At 36.8% G+C, this 14,356-nt stretch overlaps 1 long non-coding RNA gene and 1 pseudogene across 1 annotated transcript; both read right to left on the reverse strand.

Moving 5' to 3' along the window:
- Positions 1 to 6,496: 6,496 nt before the first annotated feature.
- LOC139114905 (TNF receptor-associated factor 2 pseudogene) lies at positions 6,497 to 7,504 on the reverse strand (annotated as a pseudogene).
- Positions 7,505 to 8,167: 663 nt separating this feature from the next.
- Positions 8,168 to 13,056, reverse strand: LOC139114861 (uncharacterized). The gene is made up of 5 exons (XR_011547982.1): positions 12,911 to 13,056; positions 10,685 to 10,760; positions 10,333 to 10,431; positions 8,717 to 8,788; positions 8,168 to 8,254 (listed from the first exon to the last, which is right to left on the reverse strand). It is a non-coding gene; the product is annotated as an uncharacterized lncRNA (long non-coding RNA).
- Between the last annotated feature and the right edge of the window lie 1,300 nt (positions 13,057 to 14,356).

Raw genomic sequence — 14,356 nt, forward strand, 5'->3', positions numbered from 1 at the left:
TTTTGGACGTGATCGTTTAATTCTTTTTTCATATGCTTATAATGGTAGATGTATTGATAGCTGTATTGTTTGCTAATTTCTTTAATTTTTTGTTTGCCAATGTCCCACCAAGATTGAAGTGAAGTGAATCTCTGTTTTTCATTGCGCCATTTCTGCCAAAAAGTCCTGATCAAATTACAGTAGTCTTCATTACTTAAGAAACTAGTGTTGAGACACCAAACAGGATTTTTATTTTTAGTGAAGTTGGCACAAATATGAAGGGAAACTGGACTGTGATCAGATAAATTGTGACATGAACCAATCGAGACAGATTTGATTTTTGAAGTGAGGGCTTTTGTAATGAAGAAGGTGTCAATCCGTGATTTATTATTATTTTTTTGCCAAGTATAATTACGTGAGGAGGTGTGAACATGACGCCATGCATCTGCAAGTTTTGTGCGATGAACAATATCAGAAAGAAACTTAGAAGAATTCATGTGTGGCTCAGTCTCGGACCCCTGTCTAAGTTAGGAATGAGCGTACAATTAAAATCTCCCCCCATAATAACCGGATCATCATTAATACTGTTTAAAAACTTTTTAAGCTGAGCGAAGAAACGTAAACGTTCCTCTCCAGAGTACGGGGCATAAACATTCACTAAGTGAAATGGCTGTTCATCTACAGTCACGTGGAGATGTAATAAGCGACCTCTAACAACACTACTTTGAGAAATAACATTCACTTGTTTTCTCTTGGGAAAGAGAATAGCGACACCTGCCGAGTTACTAGTTCCGTGAGAAAAATATATTGGTGAACGCCAATAATTTGCCATTGGGCTTGACTATCAATTGTTGAGTGAGTTTCCTGGAGGAAACAAAAATCGTAATGGTGATCTACATTCAAGTAAGATAAAATTTGATAACGCCTGAGAGAATCGTGACCTCCATTAATATTCCACGTTAAAGTTGAAATACTTGCCATTAAAAGACAAGACAAAAGAATTAAGGCATTAGTGACCATTATTTTAGAGAATAATGTTTACTCTTGGTATACGCATACAGTTTAACTGTCAGCCTATATATTCTTACATTTTGGCTGGCTGTAACACGATCAGATTTGCGCAACTTATGCAATGCTTTAATTAGAAGTCTTAAATCTGGACAATATTCATAACATCTCTGGACTGGCTTTTTTGAACCTTTAATCTGCGTTAAAAACTCTAAAAGGCTGCTAAAGCTTAGATCGTTGCGATCTGTCAGTTCAGAAGTATCAGAAACTTCAGATGTCATAGAAATACTATCAGTGTCATCAACCTCTTCGTCTCCGTCAATATCAGAATCTTGGCTGAGAACATCGAATCTATTACCAGTTTTGACCGGAGTTGTCTGGGATAATGGAAAATCAGAGTCTGTATGCATCCCTCCAGTATTAACACCAGAGAAAGGCGTCTCTGGAAAATCAAGGGATTGAGAAAAACCAACTGAGGAAGAAGAAGAAGGGGAAGGAGCAAAAGGAAGAGAGGGAGAGGAAGGGAAAGGGGAAGGGGGAGAAGAAGCAGGGGTTCGTACCCTGTCTTCAACAGCAACACCAACATCTGCGGACTCTGTGTCATCAACATTTGAGTTCTTACTATTCGCCCTTCCTTCACTTGTTTCATCGTTAACACCTTCATTGCTATTGTCATTAGTATTGATTATCTCCTCATTGATTACATCATTTGCATCGCCTATTTCCATATCATTAGTATTTTGAACTTTAACCTGCTCATCAACACCTTGCTCCTCAACAATTACCTCATCGATGATATTATCAGTAGCAGCTGAAGAAATTTCTGCATTATCAACATTGTTATTGCGACTCTTTGTTCTGACTGTTGCTATTTTCGTTTCTTTGATGAGCCTGAGTTTCATGAGCTGAATTTGTAGAAACATTTCCTGATTGATTTTCAACAACGTGCAAAACACCGGGCTGACCTGGACAATTTCTACGAATGTGGCCTTTCATACCACAAGCGAAGCATCTCATTTCATCAACAGAAATGTAAATTGGATACAAATGATCTTGATATTTGACCTGTATTAGCCCGTTGATGTTGTCATTATGTAATAAAATGTGAATTTGCCGTCTGAATGACTTGACATGTTTCAAGGCAGGATCTTTACAACCATAGGGAATGACTCGCATATGTCCAACTACTCTTCCTAGTTCCCACAATTCTTCCTCTAGTTTTTCATCAGGGATAAATGGGGGCACATTAGATAAAATAACTTTGGAGGCAGGTTTGAGCATGTGTTCAACCTGGACGAATTCATTGTCAAGCACTAGTTGGCGTTCAACGACAGACTCTACGTGTTCTAATTTAGCAAGATACACAACCACTGAACGATTCATTCGTGAAGCTGCAATAATATTTTCAGCCCAACAATCTTTGAAATTTCAGATACATAGTTTTCTACTGGCACACCTTCGACATTGTTGCACCTCACAGCATGTTTACAGGTGAGGTGCCTGAATGGATTGTCGACCTGGGTAGCCATATTGCGTACCCACAGTGGCCGGGAAGGGGAAAGATAAAATCCACCCCAATCCAGCCAATCGAGCTTTAAAAACCTCAAAAACTACGTAAAACTGAAAGTAACAATTACTCACGAAGTAAATATACCAGTAGAGTTGATCAATAACGCTGAGTGATGAGAATACAACACAAAATTCAGGAGCCCATCTACCACACGTCCGCACGGAGTAGTAGTAGTAGTAGTAGTAGTAGTAGTAGTAGTAGTAGTAGTAGTAGTAGTAGTAGTAGTAGTAGTAGTAGTAGTAGTAGATTTGTTCATCAAAGTGACACGTGACATCATTTAATATTTACATTTAAATAATAATACAACATCAACGGCGATTGGTCACCAAGCGCATTATTATATTAATATTATTGGGATTATAAGTTCCTATTATATTGAAGGTTTAGAAGGGTAGCTCGATAAAATAAAAGTGAACTGATAGTATGCTAATGTAATATACATACAGTAATTATTGTTAATGACATAAAGTGTTACATCTTCTCTGAAGTAAATTTGTTCTATGGCTATACTATTTTTTCCATTAAACATGTTGATTCTTTTTCGTCGTCATAATAAACAAACTCCCGGTTCGACTCATTTACTAAACCAAATACATGATCACTAAAATCGTTATACAAGGTACAATGAGACATAAAAGGTAATTCGTCTTGTATTTCATTTACATACAAAGTATACACACTCGTCAATGAGCAAGCCTTTAATCGAGCGGTCCCATGTAGCTCTAGTCAGACTTGAGAAAGAAACTGTTAAAGTTATGGTTTGGTTTTTGTAAAATCTGATGGATACGACATGCTGGCCATGAACGTATTTGTATATTTTATGAAAGACTGCTATTTCGTTAAAATATTTTAATTGCCCTCACTTAAATGAATTCGTAGTAATAGTAAGGGGTCATCGACCATGGTAATTTTGCATAGGCGAAAGGTTTGTTGAGTATGCCAATTTTATTAAGTAATTGTATTACAAACATTAATTATATAGCCTTTAGCACTGTAGTGACAACTGACAAAGTATCATCTTGAAAACTTTCACACTGCGTCGTAAGACAATCTTGTATACAATCGATCCTACATAACTGTTTAAAAGATTTCGGAACGAGTATCGGTTCCTCTGAATAATGAATTCTTTGCAAATAACGGAGGCCGTGATCCTATTAGAATATGTATTTTCCTAAAGCATCGACATTTGTAAATACTGTGGTTTTTATTTCGTAATCATTATTTATATAAGGATTACATGACTGTCAATATGAATAACTTCTGAACGAATCGGTTTTTACCTATCTCTGTACAAAAGGTGCCGTGTTACCAATAATCAATAATCAACAGCATTATTAACTCGATGAGAGTGCCTGAGAGTATTGCCTTTTAACTGTCTTTCAGACTTTCAGGGAGAACATTTGAAATGCGGTTACGACCTCGATTATTTGCAGAGAATCCACCGTTTTGAGGGCCAATACTTGTCCGAGAGACCTTACTAACCGTTGTTCTGGAAACTATGAATGGGATACCAAATAAACCCCTTTGAAATTTTTAAGATTGCACAAACTCATGTTATCCAAGCTACTGCTTGATAGTTTTCTGAAACCTCAGATATTTCATTGCCGTACTGAAACCTCAATATCGTCTACGTTACGATCATCAAACCATTTACAAGTGGATATTTGATACATTAAGGAAATTAAGCCTGCTCACTTTTTTTTTCAGGCCAGTCTTAAATATATACACGATATTGTTAACTTTTTACACATTAGATCGTTCAGGCACTGGGATTTCATTCTGACCTATATTTTCTTAGGGAGGCAATAATAAGCTTATTAAAATATATTTTTATCAATATATATATTTTCGTACTGCTTCAATCGACATATATATGTAGTTATTTGTATAAACTGTTATATTACCTATCATATGTATCTTGGCTTATTTACAAAGGTTATTGTATTTTAAGATGTTTAGTAAAGTGGATGCTGATTAAAGTTTGTTGTCTGTTACAGACTATTGAGGAATTGTAACAAATGAAACCTAGCTTAATGTTGCAATGCTTCATCACAAATACCATTCACATCGCTGATATCAGTCATGGTCAAATATAGTTAGCGACTGATTGAATTAATATCAAAGATTTATTTTCAAGTGAGCAAAATTGCGGACAACTAGAAATAAATTGACAAAAACATTATCAATGACAGCTACATGTATTACAAAGTGTAATAGTGTCTCCCCAGATTTCCAAACAGTACATTGTATGCGGTAAAATGAACGCATTATATTGTTTGATGAGAACGGATCATCTCTTTATAAAGAATGAGTCATCTCTTCAAAAAATTCTGAATAATAGAAAAGCTATCAATATTTCAATATCTGCAAAAGCTCTCTCAAAAATCTCTCCAAATTCTTTACACATCTTTAATGATACCTACTGCCAATAGGGACAGGATCGCAGCCCGGGAGAATTTGTTCCAGAAGTCTTGGGCTAGTTTGTTAGTTTGTTCCTGTTTCCTACAACGAACACGAACAAAGTGAGCGCAATTTGCTTGTAACTCGGCTTACAAATGTGATTATACTTCTTCAACGTCACCAAAGACTAACTGTCATCTGAAACCCAGATTTTTGCTATTTAGCCATATTTAAATTCAAAACGTTTCTTGTTTTGAAGGTCTACTGCATTACAAAGAAACACTGCGGATTAGTAATGCACTGACAGTTAATGACGGATGCGACCGGCCTTATTCTTATGCAAGTCCTACTTTATTAAAATATCATATCATTTAGTCAAGAAAACATACAGAGTAGGGTAGTATGCCTTTCAAAATTGAAAAACATTTCGCTCAAACTTTCCGCAAGGAAACTTATAACATAATGTCCCTTTTAAAATCAAGAATAAAAATTCGAGGCTCCCATGCGAAAATTTGGAATTAGAGAAACATGAAATCCAATATAATTTCCTTTCACTTGAAATTCAAAATGTCCACTATCCCTGTAGTAACTCAAAGAAGAAAAAATAACTTTTCGATTTTCACAAAAAGACGATGGAAACTCTACTTATATATAAGCTTCAAATTGAACACACAAGTAGTAGACCAAAGGAGTTATGTACGAGTTTGAGAGTCCAAATATCTGTCCTCGACGTGCATTCTACCTCAAATTTACAATCGAGAATAGAGGACTAACTATATATGTCAAAATTCATTATTATTTTGATTAGTGGATTGAACTAGCAATTGTAATAATAATGGCTGGGTCCACAGAGAAAAATTATCCAAAATCTGAATTTGGCTAAAATGACATAGACTATAAGTAAGGTTAAGTAAGGCAATGTATTCAGGACAACTGAAAGAGTATGATGTTGATAATTTATAGAGCTTGATATGTATGATTATATTGAGAGCCGAAGAGGTCGTCAATCGGGCTCATTCGTGATATACGAATTATAGGTTGGAATATGTGTCGGTATGTACGTAACGTTCATGTACAGATGACTACGATCTTAGCATGAACGTATCGGGCGTGAAGGCGACAGTCTTCAAAGTTTGAAGGGCTATAAAATTGTTCTGAGGTTTGAGTATTTGTGTGATATGACTTCATCAAACATTTACTTCAAATTCACAGTTTTAGTGTCTTTACCTCCTGTCATGCATTTACACAATAATCAGGTGTATAAACAAATACGACCTATAGGTCGGAACATGTGTCGGTATGGACGTAATTATATATATATATATATATATATATATATATATATATATATATATATATATATATATATATATATATATATATATATATATATATATATATATATATATATATATGAGTGCGCACACATGCGCACTCATTATATTTGATCATATTGAAAACTTTATTCGTATATTACACCCCTTCTGCTGTCCATAGACATTGTCCGACCTCGGCGCGGGGAGCCAGGATGCAGAGAGGTCATATATCACTGGTGTCTATGGTTAGACGTAAAAATGCAGTGTCATCTTTGACATAAGCGTGTTTTCCATCGTCTAACATTGACAATGGCATAAATAAAGGACACCCACTGGCGATGTTCATGTCACCTGTCGGTCGCTTGAAAGATGAGGAGTTTGGATCTGGTCGGAACGCGTCAATCATGTGTTCCCTGTTGTTCTGATCGATCCACATGAAGGTGACTTTCTGCTGGAACGGCCATCTTAAAATGGCGTCATTCTCTCCTTTCATGACGACGAAGAACAGTGACACGTGATTTCCTTTCCCCATGCCATCACCATTCAGGTAGATGCGTGCGCACATCTTGTATCCAAACTGACTTGAGAAGAAGTATGGTGAGTATAAGGACAGAGTTCGACCGGAAAGTGCGTCGCGCCTCTTTCTCCCAAATTCTGAAATCTTCCAAGTCAGGATCCCATCATAGCTTGCCATCTCCAATGACTGAATACGTAAATCCTGCTCTGCTAACGTAACATCCTTCAGGGCGATAATGCGATCTTGGGCTTTTGTCTTTTTCTCAATGGCTCCCAGATTGTCCCTCAGTTTCTTCTCATCACTTTTCACTTTCTGAACCATGTCTGCATTTCGTTCTACTTCCCCGTTGAGGACTGCGATAATCGCTTCGTAAGTTGATACTTTTGTTTCAAGAACACCGTTCTTACTTTCAATCTCGATGGTAGTTTTGCCGAGCCTATCGATCATCTGTGTCAAGGATTGTATGTCTCCTCCTGTGACCTGTAACCTTGCACGATCAGGAAGATCTTTCAGGTCATCCTCCATGCGGGCTAAATGTAGTTGTAGGGTGTTTAATTTCCCACCGTGTTCTTCAACCGTGACAATAAGTCGACGATGTTCTTCTTCGCTTTCCTCCAAGGTTTCTCTGAATTGCTTCAATTCATTCACTTCCTGAAGCAGCAATCGCATGTGATCATGGACGGCGAGGGCGCTGTGTTCGGTTTCCTTTCCCATTTCGATCTTGGGGAGAGATATTACAAGAAACTTGTGATGTATTTCAAAAGTAGGAAGCTGATAAAAAATTTTGAAGATATAGAGCTGCGTGTAATACTGATAAATGGCATTGTTGCCATTCCGCTAAGATTTACGACTCTTCTATGCTAAGAGTTATATTTCTAGAGAGGAAACATTGAACGCTATCCCTTCCTATGGCATCCCGTATAGATGAGGAGATATTTCAAGAGTGTTGAGACGTACTGAAAGAGGAAACTTAAATCTAAATCAATATTGCACTGCGTTTTATAACAACATTTCAATTGAAAATATTGTTTTATTAAAGTTTATGGGTCAATCGGACCTTTGATAATATCTATGAAACAAGACTATGACCTTTGGCCGTTTCTATTTAAAAGTGTCCACAAACTACAGCCAAAGTAGGCAGAACTTGAAACATTTGTATTCAGATTTTTGTCTGGTAAGGTACACCCTAAAAAGAACCAAAATCGTTTAATCGCTGCTAAGCTGTGTACCAATATTTAAACCACACAAATTCTGAATGTACGCCATTTTACAACAAAAGTATGCGTAAATGTTATTTCTTGATAATTAGAATCAAGAGTAGAGACAAATAGTTCCCTGTAAGCGTAGTATTATGCCTCACTATGCAGTTTGACTTACCGGAGTCTTGCATCCAATATCGTAGAATTTACACGGCTGCATTTTCTTTGGGCAGTCACCATTCAGCAAATCAGTATGATCTTGCATCTGGAGGAGCAATGAACAGTAATAAAACATGATAACGATCAACTGCTCTCTAAACTGAAGTGTATACAGTATTACTACTTACTGCCATATTGAAGTTGCCGAGTTAAATATATATGGTCCTGATCTAATTTTTCGCTCAATTACTAGCAAATAGTAATTTAATACACACAATCGCAGAAATTCAATACATTGAAGTTTAAACATATGTTTGCACGCTAATTATCAGTAGAAAACTTCTAAATTTACAATATTCCCTGGATCTACATAGTTACACCACATAGTTACACTCCTTTTATAGTTGGTAAGAAGATGCTAACGATACCATCCTATGACTTCTCACAAAAGTTTCAGCTTGTCACAGGTTACCCCTGCGTATACAATCCAACCCCCCAAAAACAACAAACAAAATGCCAAGAATCTCTGTGATTGCACTAAAAGATTAAAAATAAAATGACCTTTCACCTTTTCACGGATGACTTTACTTCCACAGTAAGTGCATTCAATTTCTTCCTGCTTGCAGCTTTCATGGTGAGCCTTAAGGAAACGAAAATGATAACATGTCAGCTGACACAGCCCTGTATGCAGTGGGACTATACCGTAGGTCGAGCATTTTTAAAGAGACCAAATTTTGGCTTGATCTGACTTGTTATGTTTTTAATAAATTAATTAGTTATCAAATGGCTCGGTGATGCCACTAGATACGAAACAATGACAACAAAATGGCTGATGTGCAACCGTTTGAGATCACATCTTGACCAAAATAAAACAGCATTTCAATGATGGTGGTTATACAACATCTTTAACCAAACCGCTACGAATTAGTGATATTAACGTTAATAAAATGGCCAAAGAAAACAAAGATTGCAAGAGAAGAGACGCATATTGTAACAAAATGTCCGCCTGGAGGCCATATTAGAATATAGATTGAACAAAACAAAATCATGTACACCTTCATTACAAAGGTCTATATCCTTGTATCTGTTTTCAACCGAACCAGTCAAGGCATGTTTTAGTTAAAACTGCTCTAGAAATCTGAATATAGAAATATATCCTGGCCTGGTGGCTATATTAGACAAAAGCGTGAAAAAGTGACTCTCGTATGGTCGAAAAAGACCTTGTCCTGACTTCGAAAGAAATTGATACAGGTATTTCAGAGAAAGACCTATGATCTGACGCACAGGGTGCAGGTCCGGATATAACCAAAACCGTAGGTTTCCCAGACTTCATCCGCTCGGATCGATTAAATGATGGGTGAATCACAATTTTTTTTTGGACTGTGCGAAAACAAGATACAGATTGAACAATAAAGTTCATCAGTGCGCAGAACATCAAATAAATGCGAACGGAATTATCTCCTGTGGTTAACAATGGAAGGCTTGAGGGGCCTATTTAGTTTAAAACCTATGACAGGGCAACCTGCAGCCAGATTAACTTCACAATGATTTCAATTGAATACACCGATGAAAATGACATATGCCCTTTGTTACTCAAAAGATTGTACAGAATACGCATGATGCTTACTTCTTAAATTAGTTTGTATCACATAAAATCAAGTGGGGAGCCAAATGGAACAGCAGTTCCAATAATATTTTGACGAAAATATATTTTTAAAAACTGTTGCAATTGCAAGGTAGCTGCTTTAGACTTAGGTGACTCGGAAGTCATACACTGTACCAGTTGGCAATTGCAATGGTCGTTTGACAATAATCTTATGGCTGACGAATTGTTTTAGTATATGCTCATATTTGCAAGCCCCTACATGTACACACCGGAGGATGTTGGACAAGTTGTTATACATTCGTTTCTACTACGCGAACATCACTGTTTATTCAATTAATCATGCCGATGTTATGGCTAATTCTTGAATTGAGAGTGGGAGGACCTTCACATGACCGATACTTCAGTCTACTTTACACCAAGTGTTAGTGGAATTCGATATCAACAAAATTAATTTTATTCGTGCTATCAGGAAAGGTGACCTGAGGAACGGAACGCATGTGTAGACGTAGAGTTAAAAACCAATTTCACCTGTCAAACCATGCAGTAATATAAGCGATGTGTGCAAAGGACATATTCACCTCATATTGCCGAAATACTCCTTGCCACTTGCATCCAAGGTTCGTGCATCTTGTCCTTAAGTCTTTCATCTCTCGAAAAATTGCTCTGTCATAAAAGAACTAAAACGAACAAGGAAAGGTGTTTGATCAGAAACTAATGAATTAAATGATAATTGCATGTTTAACAACTTCTGTCAGAACATTTGGTATAGTTGATGAGAATGGCATTCCAAGCTTTGCTATGTCTTTATGATACCGGTGTATGCTTTGTAAGTATTGTTTTTAATGGAAATATTTTGTGTGTATTGACTACTTTCTGCACATTGAAAGAAATCACTCCGTATTGCCTTAATTGTAGAAACTTTTACCGTACCGTATCGACGCTAAACATGCAGCTTTCAGAAGAGTCTTCTCTAGAACATGCGGGACACTGATATTGATCGTTTATTCTTTCAACAGAGAGAGAAAGAGAGAGAGAGAGAGAGAGAGAGAGAGAGAGAGAGAGAGAGAGAGAGAGAGAGAAAGAGAGAGAGAGAGAGAGGTTAGTTTGTTAGTTAATTATAATGTTATCAATTATACCAACATATTTGAAATTCAAGGTTAAAAACGATTATCAACCAAATGGGCTTGTACTAGAAACACTGGTATACTTTCTATCATCCTGAGAAACAAACATGTCATGGCCTAAGCGTTTTATGCCGGCTTTGAAAGAAAATCAAACGGTTATTTGCTCACAATCACGTTTTTGCAAAGATTCTTTCAAAATTGATTAAATTTTTAATCCAAGATTAGAATGTAGATGGATGGCAACTAGTCGTAAGTTGGAAGAGAATTAAGTCCTACTTTATGCAAATGGATGCGAATCATCCGATTTTCTTGCTTCTTTTTTCTCCCGTTTTCATCATTTCATAACAAGTCCACTCTCGCTAGATCTTTGGGAAATTTTCACATACTTTTTAAATACTATATAAAAATCGGTAATTTTTTATATTTATAAAGTTCTTACATTTGAAGAAGAATCATTTCAATCTGTATTTCAACCCTTGCCATTTAAGAATGATAATATAAAATGCCAAACAAATTTGTCTTTCTTTTCCACTTAAACTCTAATTGCAAATGAGATATGTTAAGTTTCGTCAGGTTGTTTCATGTTATTGGCTCAAATTTTAATCATAAATACCAACATGAGGTTTTCTACCCCTTCTTCATTCTTCGAGAAAACTATTGCTACCTTACTAAAGAGTTAGATTCTCTGCTTTTTGAAAACATATAGTATGAGGGGATTTCAATTCTTGTATGTGATGGTTCGAATCCCGTTTGGGTTATAGTAAAAAAAATATTTTGATAATAATTATTGCTTTGAAGAAATTAATTAGATATGGTTAAACGCTACCTATATGCAGTTCTGTGCCTTTAGACAAGTGATCGGTGACATAATGATTCTGCGCCAGTGTACATAGTACATGTGATTAAATAGTAACCCATGCTGGCAATCACAATTTGTTACCTGCCCGAGGGATGGTGCTCGTGGCAGATAACACATTTTCATTTTGCCTTTTTAGTCGTGTCCGGGGGGACTTATAGGTTTGGTCATGTCCGTGCGCGCGTGCGTGCGTGCGTGCGTCCGTCCGTCCGTCCGTTCACGCAGATATCTCAGAGATGCCTGGAGTAATTTCATTCAAATTTGGTACAACGATTACTTCATATGTCATACATATGCACGTCAATTTGTTTGTTTTTATTCAAAGTTAGTACAAGGACATTGACCTATGTCATGCATATCCAAATTGATTTGTTTTGTGATACGATCCAATATGGCCGCATGGCGGCCATTTTGTTACGATTTTTTCATGTATGGAGCCACAACTCAGGCACATCTCAACCAACTTTATTCAAAGTTGGTACAAGGACATTGACCTATATCATATATATGCACGTCAATTTGTTTAACGATATGATCCAATATGGCCGCATGGCGGCCATTTTGTTACAAATTTTTCATGTCCTTAGCCGTATCTCAGACATGTATTATCGGATTTTATTCAAAGTTGGTACAAGGACATTGACCTATGTCATAAATATGCATGCCAATTGGTTTCACAATCCGATGCAATATGGCTGCCTTGAGGCCATTTTGTTATGATTTTGTCATGTCCTGAGCCATAATTTGTATATGTATCAACTGATTTTTTTCAAAGTTGGTACAAGGACATTGATCTATCATGTCATAAATATGCATGCCTATTGGTTTCACAGTCCAATGCAATATAATGGCTGCCTGGTGGTCATTTTGAACGATGCGCACTGAACTGATTTGCGTGAGTAAAATCACCTCACCAGGTTGTCAAAAATCTCCTAAAGCACGTTTATCACTGTCTTCCAACATGTCACGTGACTAAGTTGAAATCAATCACGTTAATCGAATGATACTCAAGGTGTAATAATGTCTTACAACAGCTGTACAAGACTTACCTTATTTTCAACAATCGCATGGTGATTGCTCGGATTGGAAACGCAAGACAGAAGAGACCATAGGTGTTTAGTTCTTAACAAAACACTCGAAAAGTAGAAATAATCACAAGGAGAAATGAACACCAACCTTGGAAGCCTATGTACACAGCTAAGACAAAATCGATGGCCGCAAAAGCTCTGTTGTGGATCTTTCATGACCATCGAGCAGGAGGAGCACAAGAATTTTTCAGCTCTGTCCTCTTCATCTAAGATTGCAATACTGTACCCAGGCATAATGCGCAACGGAATCCAAGTAGGAATCAGACCTGGATTAGATGAATGATAGAACATTTTCAAAATAGAAATATAAACTTCTGTATCAGCGTTGAGTCTGCCTGTATCAGCTTGCTTAGTTGGTGTGTATCAATGCATTCAACAAGATATTTGCAGCGAAAATCCGACTAAAATGTATAATAATACATACGGCTAGTTTTTCAATCGGGTTCGAACCCACAACAGACGGCATCAGTCGCCTAGCAGAGAGGACACAGAGAGAACCGCTCGGCTAAATCTCCACTCCCAAAAAAGAGTGGTTCAATAGCCGGCTAAGTTGTTACATTTTTCTAACTGAGACCGCTCCACACGTTGTAGAGTTTGTGAAGCACTCACGCACGCATGCTCACTATCACACATCGCACATACAAACTATAACTATAATTATAACTTTAAGTCAACAAATACATAGCTGGTCACGAACATTAGTGAGTCAGAAATGGCATTGCAAGGAAGTGACTAGCCGTCGTTAGGCGGCAAAATCTTCTTGTTCCTCTGTGAAAATAAGTGAATACCCTACTTAAAAAATTTGTACACCTGAGAAGAGGATTAAAATTTAGTGAAATCTCCGCATGCCTTACAAAGAGCAAGTTTTAACGTCTTATGTTTCGATAAGTTTGCTCTGTTTTTTTACAAAAAGTAACTAGGACTGTTACGATTTTTTCCGTATCATTTTTTTATGTACCAGCTACCATTTCTTGATCTACTTCCAAAAGATTTTTAAATGCCCTGTATTTGGTACTTGCTACGTTAAACACATGAACAATGCAACATATACATTCTACAGTCAATGTCGACAAGTTAATGTCGACAAGTACTGGGTATAACAACAGCAGTGAAGAAAACTTTGAAATCTAGAATGCATGTAATGGACACATGTATAACAACCCCCTCCCTCCTTTCCTCTCTCCTCTCCCTCTCTCCTGGAAATAGACAGTGCTCGATGCACTCCCGCAGAGCTACTTAAATCTCAGTTGGGCAAAAATTGTCCTAAAAACACAAATATTGAAATTTCACCACATTTTTTGCAAACAGCTTCTCAGCTTGTCAAAAGATGATCTGCAACATTTCGAGAAATCTATCAGCAATATAACTCACTGGGCCATATGTATGTTGTAGTTACTGCACGCAATCTTATTTGCGCTAGTGATATGGATGTACATTGTATCCTCAGACAGCGTCGAACTAAAAAAATTATAAATCTGAAAATTTACTCAGTAAAAAAAATTAGCACAGCTTTTCTCATTTGGAAATTTTTTTT

This window comes from Ptychodera flava, chromosome 16 (assembly GCF_041260155.1).
Source record: "Ptychodera flava strain L36383 chromosome 16, AS_Pfla_20210202, whole genome shotgun sequence".
NCBI lineage: Eukaryota > Metazoa > Hemichordata > Enteropneusta > Ptychoderidae > Ptychodera > Ptychodera flava.